General features: G+C 45.8%; 1 protein-coding gene across 1 annotated transcript in view; it reads right to left on the bottom strand.

Annotated features, from left to right (window-relative positions):
• Positions 1-13,163, bottom strand: part of LOC308625763 (putative tetratricopeptide repeat protein 41) — a gene marked incomplete at both ends in the record, with an annotated part of 59,199 nt that overhangs the window by 2,871 nt on the left and 43,165 nt on the right.

Here is a 13,163-nt window from a genome sequence, read left to right as displayed (position 1 = left end):
CTAAAATCTCTAGAATTAGCAGTTTCATGAGGTTAAGATTTGTTCTTGAAACTGGATCGAAGAAGCTGAAAGGAGATGAGGAAATATTTCAAGGAAATATTGAACAGAAAGAGATTTCACTTTTGAATAAATGCCTCATGAAAATGTGAGCAGAAGAAGAAACAAACTTTAGGATTATCACCCTCTCACAAATCCACCATTTTCATATGTGCTTAGTATAATCTCATGCATTAAAATGTTGTGAGTATAATTAAAATCTGAACGATCATTGCTGGAAGCCCACTATTTTTATACCCCTTGAAGATTACACTGTATTCTATACATTGATTAAACGTAATAATAAAAGACTCAGGAAGGTGCAGGTGCCAAAACTTTCAAGCTAACAATTAATGTCATTAATCTGTAACCCAAACTGATATCGAAAAAGTCACCTAGGGACTTCCCTTGTGGCGCAGTGGTTAAGAATCCGCCTGCCAATGCAGGGGACATGGGTTCGATCCCTGGTCCGGGAAGATCCCACATGCCAAGGAGCAACTAAGCCCGTGCGCCACAACTACTGAGCCCACACGCCACAACTACTGAAGCCTCTGCAGCCTAGCGCCCACGCGTCACAACTACTGAAGCCCCTGCACCCTAGAGCCCACACGTCGCAATTACTGAAGCTCGCGCCGCCTAGAGCCCGTGCTTGGCAACAAGAGAAGTCCCCGCAATGAGAAGCCTGCACACCAAAAACGAAGAGTAGCCCCTGCTCACCACAACCAGAGAAAGCCCGTGAGCAGCAATGAAGACCCAATGCAGCCTAATTAATTAATAAATAAATAAATAAATAAATAAATAAATAAATAAATAAATAAATAAATAAAAGTGACCTAAAAATTACTGTTCTCAATAGGCTAAAATACAATTTAGGTCACTTCTTTTAATGCTGTTAGCCTGGATCAGAGCCATCACTTCTGTTGGAAAGCCAGGCAAATTGTGTAACCCCCCAGAAAGAAACCGTCTATCCACTTTCCTCACCCTTCCTGCACTGCCAGAGCACTTACGCACAGCTAGCACTCTTTGTGACGCTTTGAGGATACAAAGAATAAGTAAGTCCCCTGCCCCTGGGAGTTCACAGTCTGTTTGAGAGGTCAAAATACTCACAGTAAAAAGAAATAGAAAGGAAGTCACAAAAGGGTTCTTTGAGCTCCTTCATGACTCTGGATATACAAGGTGATTTTAGCGTGCTGTGTGAGAAATCTCTTGTGATGATGATGCTAGAGGAATGAAGGACCTATGTTCCTAACACTCCCTCACTTTGCAAAAACCTTGCACTGGCTTGCAATTGTTTTTTTTTTTTTTTTTTTTTCATTTTTATTGGGGTAGAATTGACTTACAATGTTGTATTAGTTTCAGGTGTACAGCAAAGTGAATCTGTCATACAAATACATTTATCCACTCTTTTTTAGATTCTTTTCCCAGATAGGCCATTACATAGTATTGAGTAGAGTTCCCTGTGCTCTACAGTAGGTCCTTAGTAGTTATCTATTTTAGATACAGTAGTGTGTATGTGTCAGTTGCTCTTCAGGTAACATCCCAAATCCCTGAACAGGCCTGGGGCCTGTGACACCTCTCTGACATCCTCCTCATGCACCCTCTCCCCCCACACTGGTCTCTGCATACTAGCCCCACTGGCCCTTTTTGTTCCTTCCAGATTTGCAAACTCTGTCCTCACTGCCTAGATGACTCCTTTCCCTCCCCACCACTTTACTTAACAAGCAAATCCACCTTCACATTCAGCTGCAGCATCATTTCCTAAGAAGCACCCCCGACCCATCCCCCTCCATCTAACAGATCAAGGTCCCCTGTTAGCACCTGTATTTTGCCATGATAGCACTTTGCACAACTGTGGCGCAGCCACTGTGTGTTCAGTTGTCCAACCACGATCTCTAGAGTGGCATTTTCCACAATTGCAGCTGAACAGTCTTGTATTTAGTTGTCTGACAGCTGTTGGTCTCAATGGGAGCTCAGTGAAGGCAGTGTGGGTCTCTACCTGTCCTGCTCACTGCTATATCCCCAGGAACCAAAACAGAGATTGTCACCTGGCAAAGATTCTCTCATTAACCAAATTCTACTCAGGCTCTCTGAACTCTTCTTCAGCTAGGCTTGATTTTTGGGTTTCTATGTTCATCTCTATGTAGTCCAATTTTAACAAGAATCCTGCTGAGTTTAGCCATCCTCAATACCTGATTACCCTCGATATCTAGTCAAGTTTCTCATTCTCCACCATCCCCCAGGTGATGTGTGATCACCCTGGCCTGCCTTCAGCAAGAATCCTGCTAGGTTCGTTTAGCCAGAATTCCCCTTATCCTTGGTGTTGCCTCTTAGTAGTTTTCTATCCACTGACCCCCACCCTACTCCTTGACTACAAATTTCCACTTGCCCATGCCCATATTTGGAACTGAACCCAGTCCTGTACTAATGTCTCTTTCCCCCTATTGCAATAGTCTTGAATAAAATCTGTTTTTACTGCTTTAAGGTTCAGTAAATATTTGTTGAAAGAATTAATGAATGAATTATACAACACATAATTAACAGTAAAATACCCTTAATAATAAATAGTTGCTTTTCTAAAGTGGAAGGGTAAATCTGAATTAACAAAGTCATTTTCTCCATTATATGTTCATTCCCTTGGCAAATTTTTACTGAGAACCTACTCTGTGCCAGCCACTGTTCCAGAAGCTGGGCATACAATGGTGGAAAGACAGATCAAGTTCCTTCTTTTTAGCAAGAAAGGCAGATTTTTAAAAAAACTAATAAGACCTAAATAGACATTTCTCCAAAGAAGACATACAGATGGCCAATAGGCACATGAAGAGATGTTCAACATCACTAAGTATTAGAGAAATGCAAAACTACAATGAGGTATCACCTCACACTGGTCAGAATGGCCAACATCCAAAAGTCTACAAATAATAAATGCTGGAGAGAGTGTAGAGAAAAAGGAACCCTCTCACATTGCTGGTGGGAATGTAAATTGGTGCAGTCACTATGGAAGACAGTATGGATGTTCCTTAAAGAACTAAAAATAGACTTATCATATGATCCGGCAATCCCACTCCTGGGCATATATCCAGAAAAGATGAAAACTCTAATTCAAAAAGATACATGCACCCCAATGTTCATAGCAGCACTATTTATAATAGCCAAGACATGGAAGCAACCTAAATATCTGCCAGTAGATAAATGGATAAAGAAGATGTGGTACATGTATACAAAGGAATATTACTCAGCCATAAAAAAGAATGAAATAATGCCATTTGCAGCAACATGGATGAACCTAGAGATTATCATGCTAAGTGAAGCAAGTAGGACAGAGAAAGACAAACATCACATGACATCACTTATATGTGCAATCTAAAAAAATGATACAAATGAACTTACTACAGAAACAGACTCACAGACATAGAAAACAAACTTATGGTTACCAAAGGGGAAAGGTGAGGGAGGGATAAATTAGGAGTTTGGGATACAAACTACTAATAAAGTAGATAAACGACAAGGACCTACTGTATAGCATAGGGAACTATATTCAATATCTTGTAATAAACCATAATGGAAAATTATATATATTTATATAACTGAATCACTTTGCTGTATACCTGAGACATTATAAATCAACTATACTTCAATTTTTTTAAATGGCAAAAAAACCTAATAAACAAATACATAATTTTAGGTAGTGTGCTACGTGCTATGAAGGAAAATAGAGCTGAGTGAAGAAGTAATGAGGGTGGGCGTTCATTTACAGGATGCACAGGCAATTCACTTCACTCTGAAATTGTAGACAGGCTTCAGACAGCCTTGCTGAGTCCTCAATAATTCTAAAGAGTTTCCAAAACAATCTCCTAAACAGAATAAGACCATGAAAGGGTAACTGGCCCCCAAGCCTTCTTCAGTCTTAAATCTCCACTTGCCCATGGACAGAACTGCCTTCCAATCAGTGCACTGCCTCGATTCTCCCACCACTGCCTGTTTTCTTACGTCTTCACCTCCCATCCCACCCTTTCTCATAGCCCCCCTGCCGGCTTCCAGTTGGTCTTCTCCACGTCTTTGTTTATTCCTACCTTCCTGCCTTCGATCATGCAGATCCCCTGCCTAGCAGTGCCTCGTCCTCGGCCAACTCACACCCTCCATCTCCCTTCAGCGTTCCTCCCGAGAGGCTCTCCCTGGAAAACCTCCTGCTACTGACCACTGTCTCCCTTAAATGTAAACATGGAAGAGTAACTCTGCAGAGAACTTCAAAGAACCCTATATTCTTAGTTACAGATGGAGCCCAGAGATAGACCTGGGCCATCACACTTGTGACTTGGTAAAGGTCACATAACTGGCTATGGCCAGGCAAAAACTAAAACCCAGTTCAGCCTCCTCCAGCCAGGCTGTGCTGTAAATCTTTCATGTGTTATATATTTTATAATAGGTTTGTTTTGCCTCCTAACAAAACAAGCATTTGCTTGAAGGGAGAAATTAACTTCGTTTGTTTTCGGATCCCCCAGATACAAAACGTAGGATGGTTCTTTGAGCACAGGGGACCAAGTTCCCATCTGCCTCATCCCATTTGTCTATTACCGCATCTAGAAAAGACCAAGACAAATTGTCATTTGGATTGAAATACAGGCCATACGGCATTCATAAAATTCATGTTGGAGGACCTAGGAGACCATTTCACAGTAGTAAGCAGCCCCTGCAGACCACCTGAGGAACTGCCCCCACAAGGAGAAAGACAAAGGAAAGTTTCTTACAAGAGCCTCCAATCCAGAGTCACAAAGGCAGATGCAAGCAGTGACTTGTGATTGGGTGATTGGGCTGCCACTCACATGGGCAGCTTCAGGCTGAGTGGTGGGGGGGGGGGGGCGGGTAGGGTGCGCAGTAGGAGGCTTGTTTATCTTAACCGGGTGAATGAATCTCCCAAACCTCCCCAGACCTACAAACTGGTTAGGTTAAGATAACACATCCTTATAATTCTGTCATGCATTACAATGTATAAAGCACTAAATCCTCACTGAATAGATACAGTATAAGCGTCACACACCACAGTTCTTTTCTTCCCTCAGTGCAAAAGTCCTTAAAGAGGATCGCTTTGATGACTAACGTTCGGTAACACTTCTACTACAGAGGCCCCAAGACTTCCTTAAAAATGACTAATGGGGCTTCCCTGGTGGCGCAGTGGTTGGGAGTCCGCCTGCCGATGCAGGGGAAACAGGTTCATGCCCCAGTCCAGGAAGATCCCACATGCCGCGGAGCGGCTGGGCCCGTGAGCCATGGCCGCTGAGCCTGCGCGTCCGGAGCCTGTGCTCCGCAACGGGAGAGGCCACAACAGTGAGAGGCCTGCGTACCGCAAAAAAAAAAAAAAAAAAAAAAGACTAAGGATGAGTCCCAGCTACATGTGGTTCTGGCTTCCTTCTTATTTTATGAGTTCCTCAGGCATGCTCCATGTAGACATTTTCCATTAAAGGTAGATAAAGGGGATCACGATATGCCACCCCAAAGTAGGCCACACTGACATCAGAATTATTACGAGCTGAGGCATTTGATTCCTGAGATCCCTTAGGTGCCTAAAAGCAGAGCCTCCCAAAAGGACTCAAGTGTTCTAAGTCCCCTCCCCGGGAGAGGGGGCGGGGGACAGGAAGCCAGCACCACACCCAGACAGACACTGCCACAAACTACGGTATCATCTATTCTCCTAAGGGCTGATTTATCCTTCCAAAGAGTTATCTGCTTTTCCATGAGGGCTTTTTCTCCCCCCTCCCTCTCCCCTGCTAAGTTAGTATATAGACCCCAAGTTCAAGCCACCCCTTGGAGTCGCTCATCCCTGAGTAGGTGTGTTAAGTGGGATGCACACGTGAGTAAACTTCTGTTTGATTTTTCTCTTGTTAATCAATCTTTTCTCAGGCTAATTTTACACGGCCCCAGTAGAAGAACCTAGGAGGGTAGAGGATAAAAAATTTGTTTTCTCCCCTACAGTTTTGGTGACAAAGGTGGGATTCTATCATGTAGTAGTCCTTGCCTGGTCCAGAAGCTGCTGTTAAGAGATCCTGGGCTTCTTAACAAAAGCCGCAGGAGATGAAATTTCTTACCAAAGTCAGCCTCTCCAATTTCTGCCTGCAGGGTCAGGCGGAACGAGGGTGGTGAAAGTCTGCCTTTTCAATTTAATTTTCAGGCTCAGCCAGGGACCCTAAGAAGATGGAAGAAATGTTTTTCCACCCCTACATAGGAAAACTAAAAATATGTCAAAGAACAGCTGATTCCGAGGTCTCCATAAACTTAGTCTACCTTTCCCTCCCAAGGCTCTCATCCTCCCATACTGAAGACACCCACCAGCTCTCACCAGCAGGGACTGAAACAAAAGCACAAGAATTCTGCCCTGACAGCTGACTTAACCACGCACGATGTTCCTGTGAGCCTGGAGCGGGCCTTATGTGAAATGAATCAACTTCAATCACCAGCAGGTGGGAAAACCTATAAAATAATGGCAAGAAAGTGCTCCTTACAGAAAAATACTTGATCGTAACCACGTTGAAAACTGACTGCAGAATGGAAACCTATCATAAAGAATTATTTAAGAAGTCACCAAAACACTGTGATTGCCAGAGACCCTCTTATCGGAAAGTAAATGAATATATTATACTTTCATGACAGACAAGCCACCAAAACTAGTAACAAAAAATTAGGCAAAGCAACCAGATCGGGTAAACTAGTTCCTTTCCCATAAATGTTCTCTAGATTTGCATCTGCAATTTCTGTTTATAAACAAAATCTTTACTCAGCCTGGACACCCTTACTGGAAAAAAAAAAGTACACACATGCACGCACACACACACACATACTCCTAAATCTGTAGAGTGAAAATAGAAAATATTCTTTCCCTGCAGATATCAAGTATCTTAAGCCTTTTTTGTCAGCAAATGACTAGGCTGAGAGCAATCCTGTTTTATTGTAATATGGATGCCAAGCATACATGCTGGGGGAAGTGGTTGATTTAGGTCAGGGTTTCCTAGTCCTGGCACTGTTGACATCTTGGGCTGGGTAATGTTTTATTGTCGGGGGCTGTCCTGGGCACTGTAAGATGTTTAGCAGCCTCCCAGGCCTCCACCCACTAAATGTGCACTCCCCACCCCCAGCCATGACAATCCAGTTTCTCCAGACTTTTTGTCCTGAGGGTCAAAATCAGCCTGGGGTTCAAAACCACTCTTTGGGCTTCCCTGGTGGCTCAGTGGTTGAGAGTCCGCCTGCCGATGCAGGGGACACGGGTTCGTGCCCCGGTCCGGGAAGATCCCACATGCTGCAGAGCGGTTGGGCCCGTGAGCCATGGCCGCTGAGCCTGCACGTCCGGAGGCTGTGCTCCACAACGGGAGAGGCCCCAGCAGTGAGAGGCCCGCGTACCGCAAAAAAACAAAACAAAAACAAACAAAAAAAAACTCTTTGAGGCTGAAGTAGATTGTGCCCTGTGGCAATGAGATTTCAGGAGCCCTGACAGTGTTTCAAAATTTTTCTAGTTGTAGCATTTATAGAAACTGAGATTTCTAGTGTAGCCTACTGCAAGAAAGAAACAAAGCTGCCCAAGGGCTGAGAGGTCTCTGTTTGACCCTCATTGAACCCTCACTCTATTTGAACCCACTCACTGGAGGCACAAAAGTTGGGAAGTGCTGTCTGTGGGAATCACATCCCTGACTACGCCTACCCCACCCTCCAGCTGTGGCCTGTCCCCAGCCTCCTATCCAAGCATTATGTGCAGCCTCCAATTCAACTCTCACTCTCCTCAGTTCCCAAGTCTGGCAGTGATGCTCCAGGCAAATGACAGAATTCATGTGTGGCAACTATTTGCAGAACAAGCTAATGGGCTACTGAGTCAAATAAGTACTCAGGCAGTAAAATGTGAGGTCCTGCTACCCTGGTCCCTGGCAATAGCAGAGCCTGGAAAGCAGGACCTTCCTCTCAGAGGCCCCTGAGTTCTTCAACAGTGACCCTGGAGGACCACCCTTAAAATGTCAGTAAATTCCACCTAGCCAATCTAGTACCAGGGATGAAGAGACTCAACAGTCACTATAAACCACGGGTAATAACATCGACATTCTGGTGGAACAAACTCAGAGACAGAATCAGGACTCCTCCCATGAAGGGAAACAGAACAGTATAACAGAAGCAACAGAGACCAAGAGGAGGCAAAAGACCCAACCCCGATCCTCCTGATAAGATTTAAGGCCAAAATTTTTCATTTCAATTTTTTAACTTCCGTTTTAAGTTTTAAATGTTTATCTTTAATCAGAAAATCTCTGCACCAGATCTGAGGCACTGAGTCCCATGAGTAAAATCAAAAGTGGGCCCATCGTGTTATTTCTGGTCACGTGTTACTTTAGCAACACAGGAATAAGTATGAAAAGGCTACTGCTATAGAAACAGCATCTTAAAACAGAACTGGAAGGAAGAAGGGAAACTACTCGACAGGAGAGGGGTGTGGTTGGGCATGGTGCTTTGCCTACAAAAGAATGAAAAATGGGATGGAAAGGACTTTTAAAAGATATCTTTCGGCCTTCCCTGGTGGCGCAGTGGTTGAGAGTCCGCCTACCGATGCAGGGGACAGGGGTTCGTGCCCTGGTCCGGGAGGATCCCACATGCCGCGGAGCGGCTGGGCCTGTGAGCCATGGCCGCTGAGCCTGCGCGTCCGGAGCCTGTGCTCCACAACGGGAGAGGCCACAACAGTGAGAGGCCCACGTACCGCCAAAAAAAAAAAAAAAAAAAAAAAAGATATCTTTCTGTTGTGGTATGAATGTTTATGTCCCCCTTAAAATTCTTATGTTGAAATCCTAACCCCTGAGATGATGGTATTAGGAGGTGGGGCCTTTGAGAGGTGATAAGGCCATGAAGATAGAGCCCTTATGAATGGGATTAGTGCCCCTTATAAGAGAGACCCCAGAGAGCTGTCAGCCCCTTTCTTCCACTATGTGAGGACACGGTGAGAAAACAGCTGTCTTTGAACCAGGAGATGGGCCCTCACCAAATCTGCGAGCACCTTGATCTCAGACTTCCCAGGCTCCAGAACTGTGAGAAATAAAATTCTGTTGTTTAACCCACCCAGTTTACTTATAGCAACAGACTAAGACACTTACCTAATGAGTGAAGGTAAATAAGCTGCAAAAAAAAAAAAAAAAGTTGAAAGTATGTGGAATAGGAATTGCTTGCTTCAAAAATGAAGGCTTTTTAAAAAATAAGCAAAGGGGGCTTCCCTGGTGGCGCAGTGGTTGAGAGTCCGCCTGCCGATGCAGGGGACACGGGTTCGTGCCCCGGTCCGGGAAGATCCCGCATGCCGTGGAGCGGCTAGGCCCGTGAGCCATGGCCGCTGAGCCTGCGCGTCTGGAGTCTGTGCTCCGCAACGGGAGAGGCCACAGCAGTGAGAGGCCCGCGTACCGCAAAAAAAAAAAAAAAAAAAAAAAAGCAAAGTATGCAGGTGAGACGGAGGGAAAAGTCATCTGCTTCTAACAGAAATACGTCAAAGCAATTACCTCATTTACACAAGGTATCACTTCGGCTAATGCTCAGCTGCTTCCTGATGAGTGAGGAGATGCCCAGAGTGCCTGCATTTCGTTTATTTTTATCACTTGTTTATAATGTTCAATTGCTTGCTTCCTTTGAATCTAGAAAAGAGAAATTTAGTTAAGGCTTTGCATCCAAGAAGCATGGCATTCATCCATTAATCCAACAAACATTCACGGAATGCTGGCACTGGGGCTGGGGTTCAGAAAAGAGGAAAACTAATCCTTGCCCTCAGAGAATTTCCCGGGGTAGGAGGAGAGATTGGAGGGTGAAACGGAGGACCAACCACCTGTGAAGGACACTGAGTGCAAACCTAGGGGTTTTGGACTTTAATATTGAAGAGTTTTCATTAAGACAGTGATGTGATCCAACTTGTGTTTTAGAAAATTCACCTGGGTGCCAGTGCGGAGGATAAACTGAAGCAGGTGAGGCTATGGGAGGGGAGACCAGTTGGTCCAGAGGAAGAATGATAAGGGTCTGAGCTAATGCAGTGGCCACAGATGTGACCGAAGACCTGCTCAGTCTTGGTGTCACATGGAATGTGGTGGTCCTGGTGCTGGGAGCGCTGGCATCTGCACGTGCAGTAGGGTAATGAGGTTAGGAGCTTGAGTTCTGAGGTCAAGCGTGCCTGGTGGTGACGTGGTGGTTAGGCACCATGGCTCTGCAATCAGACTCCCCTGGTGCTAATCCTGGCCTTACCATTTGAAGGCTGGTCAAGCATCCTAATCTCCTAAACCTCAGTTTTCTCGTGTTCAAAATGAGGATAACAGAGCTGTTGTGAGGATTAAATGAGAAAATGTATGGAGTGGGTTTAGCATGGTGACTGATAATAAATACCACGAAAATGGGTCATTAAGATGGTGTCCGTACTGGGTGAGACGGGAGAAGACGCATTTTGTCAGGGAGGGGGGTGGATGTTTTCAGGCTTGAGAATGTTGACTCTGAACTGCCCGAAGACTTTGGATACCCAAACAGAGACGCCCAATAGGCAGATGAATGCACACATGTGCAGCTGATGATGGAGGTCTGAGAAGGAGATGGAGACGAGAAGCCATCACCTTAGGGAACGCTGGCTGAAGCCCTGGGCATGGGCGAGGTTGCGGCTGATACATGTAGAGTCCAAGAACTGAACCCAAGAGAGCACCACTGTCTGGACGAGAGTCGGGAAGAGAAAGAGGAAACCCACGAAAGAAACCGAGAAGGCATCATCAGAGAAGATGGCCATGAGGGTGGGTAGCTCAGAAACCAGGAGAGCATATCTCAGGAGGGGAGCCATGGATGCTGTCAAAAATTCCAGCAGCAGACGACCAACAAGATCAAAGTGCAAAGAGACACAACGAGGATGTTCCCGATGATCTTCGTGGGAGGAGGCGAAATGGAGTTGGGTGGAGGGAGAGGCGAATGACGTCAGTGGGAAGCGAAGCAGTTGAGACACTTGTCTGTGGAGGGGACACTGATGAAAGGACAGCTGCTGATGAATGGATACAAAGTTGAGAGAGAGAGCGCTGACATTCACTTATTTCACTGAGAACATATCCCCGTTCCTCTGAAGCCAGTTTGCTCATTCTTCTCTGTCCTGGGGGGAGGGGGCGCGGGGGGGAGGGGGGAGTTGGGGGAGGGTTACTTTTAATTTTGTAATTTGACCTCAAGAATCCATCCCTACCTATCCCCACTCTCCAAGGCCCCTTAGGACCCTCTGATCATTTCCCTAGTGCATGAGAGCTGTCTTAAGGGCCCCTGGCCACCAAGACAAAGGATCTCCACATGTTTGAGAGGTGAGTTGAGTGGCACAGCAAAAATCTCCCAGTCTTAACCAACGTGGGGTCACCTAAGGACAACCTTCAGTAAGGATAAAGGCTTCTTGGTCGTTTTGGAAGGCTGACCGTTGACAATGAGGTCTGGGAAGGAGACTGCCAAATACGGTCAGCTCCTCTGACACAGAGGCCATGCACGTTGAACGACAGCAGTGTTAAGCGTCCGATGAGTCACACGCTGCCAGCCCTGCACTTATGGTGGGGCAGCCCAGGCTGCAGAGATGACTCAGTCAGTAAGCTACGTGTTTAGATTTCTCTTTTAAGAGGCAATGGTTCTACTGTCAAGCTTTTTGCTTCTCTAAAGAAAGTCCTGTTCTCTGCTCACAGTGCTGACCTTAAGAGGAACAAAAGTAGGCTTACGTAGTGTCAAGTGCCTCAAAAATTCCCTGCTGGGGAGCAAAATAATAATACTAAGAACTCAATTTATCAATTCAGTGCGCCAGGCATTCTTCCAAGCACTTTACATAGATCTCTCAGTTCTCACCGTCATCCTGCAAGGAAAACACTGTCACCACTCTCATTTTACCAACGAGGAAACAAATGAGACACCAACATGTTAAGTATGCGCCCAGGTTCTCACTGTTACCAAGTGGCAGAAACAAAATTTGAATCCAGGCAATCGGACCCCAGAGCCCAACATCTCAGCACTACTATAGAGCACTAGTAACTTTACCCTTAGAAACTCCTCTATTGGGGCTACTCTTTTCAGGGTAAATATTCTTCGAAGGGTTAACACTGATCTGTAGTTCTGCGTTAGAGATGACTCACATCACATTCTTCTTGGGAGCAGAAGCCAGAAGGGGTCACCTCCCTGGTGAGAGGAAAATTCTCTCAAGGATGGTGGAAAGGGAAAAGTCAAAGGCAGGACAGTGAACAGGGAGGGGAGAGGGAGGGGCTACAAAAACAAAACCTCACAACTTCACAGTTTCACCTAGAGCGTCCCTGGCCCCTCAGCCAGCTGAACTGGCTGTGCAAGGGTGTAGCTGGGTCAAAGGACGGGTGTGGTGGGCTCTCTGTGGACTCACAAAGAACTTTCTCTCATACCAACCTGTCAAAGGAAGAAGTGGTCGAGCTTGGCAAACCCTAACACAGATTAGATCCAGACTGTAATAGCTACAACCCTTCTTTTAAACACAGGCGCTGACAGTCTCTCCTGACCAAACTCTCCTCAGGCTCTTCCGAGCAATTTTCAACTAGGCCCCAACTTCTGGACTTCGGTGTTCATCTCTGCATTGTCCAACCAGCGAGAATCCTGCTCAGTCAGTTTAGCCATCCTTGATATCTGACCACCGTCCGTATCTACTCAGATTCCTCACCGGCACCATCCCCCAGGTGAGGTCTGATCACCCTGGCCTGCCTTCAGCAAGAATCCTGTTACGCCTGTTTAGCCAGAATCCACCCCCATCCGTACCCCTGATGTTTCCTCTTAGTAACTTTCCGTCTACTGACCCCGCATACCCCACTGCTTTTCTGTGTATTTGGAGGTGAGTCCGATCTGTCTCTGCCACTGCAGAACCCCACCACAGGGGTCCCTACACCTATCACGAAGGGCCTGAATAAAGTCTGTCTTAACAAGTCTTTCTTTAACAAGTGTCACAAATACTTTTCTCTTTAACAGCTTTAGCAATGCCTTGTATGGAGAGCCAAGGAAAGCCCCACACATGGCAAGAGAGAGAGAGGTCTTCCCCGGAGAGGAGGGGTGGCAGGAAAGTGGGGTCTGAGGCACTGCAGGCTCTGGCCTAGGTCTTGCAGAAGACAGACCAGTGGGATGTGGTACCG

The sequence above is a fragment of the Mesoplodon bidens genome, assembly GCF_964165515.1.
Source record: "Mesoplodon bidens genome assembly, chromosome: 11".
Classification (NCBI taxonomy): Eukaryota; Metazoa; Chordata; class Mammalia; order Artiodactyla; family Ziphiidae; genus Mesoplodon; species Mesoplodon bidens.
This window is presented reverse-complemented; position numbering and strand designations above follow the sequence as displayed.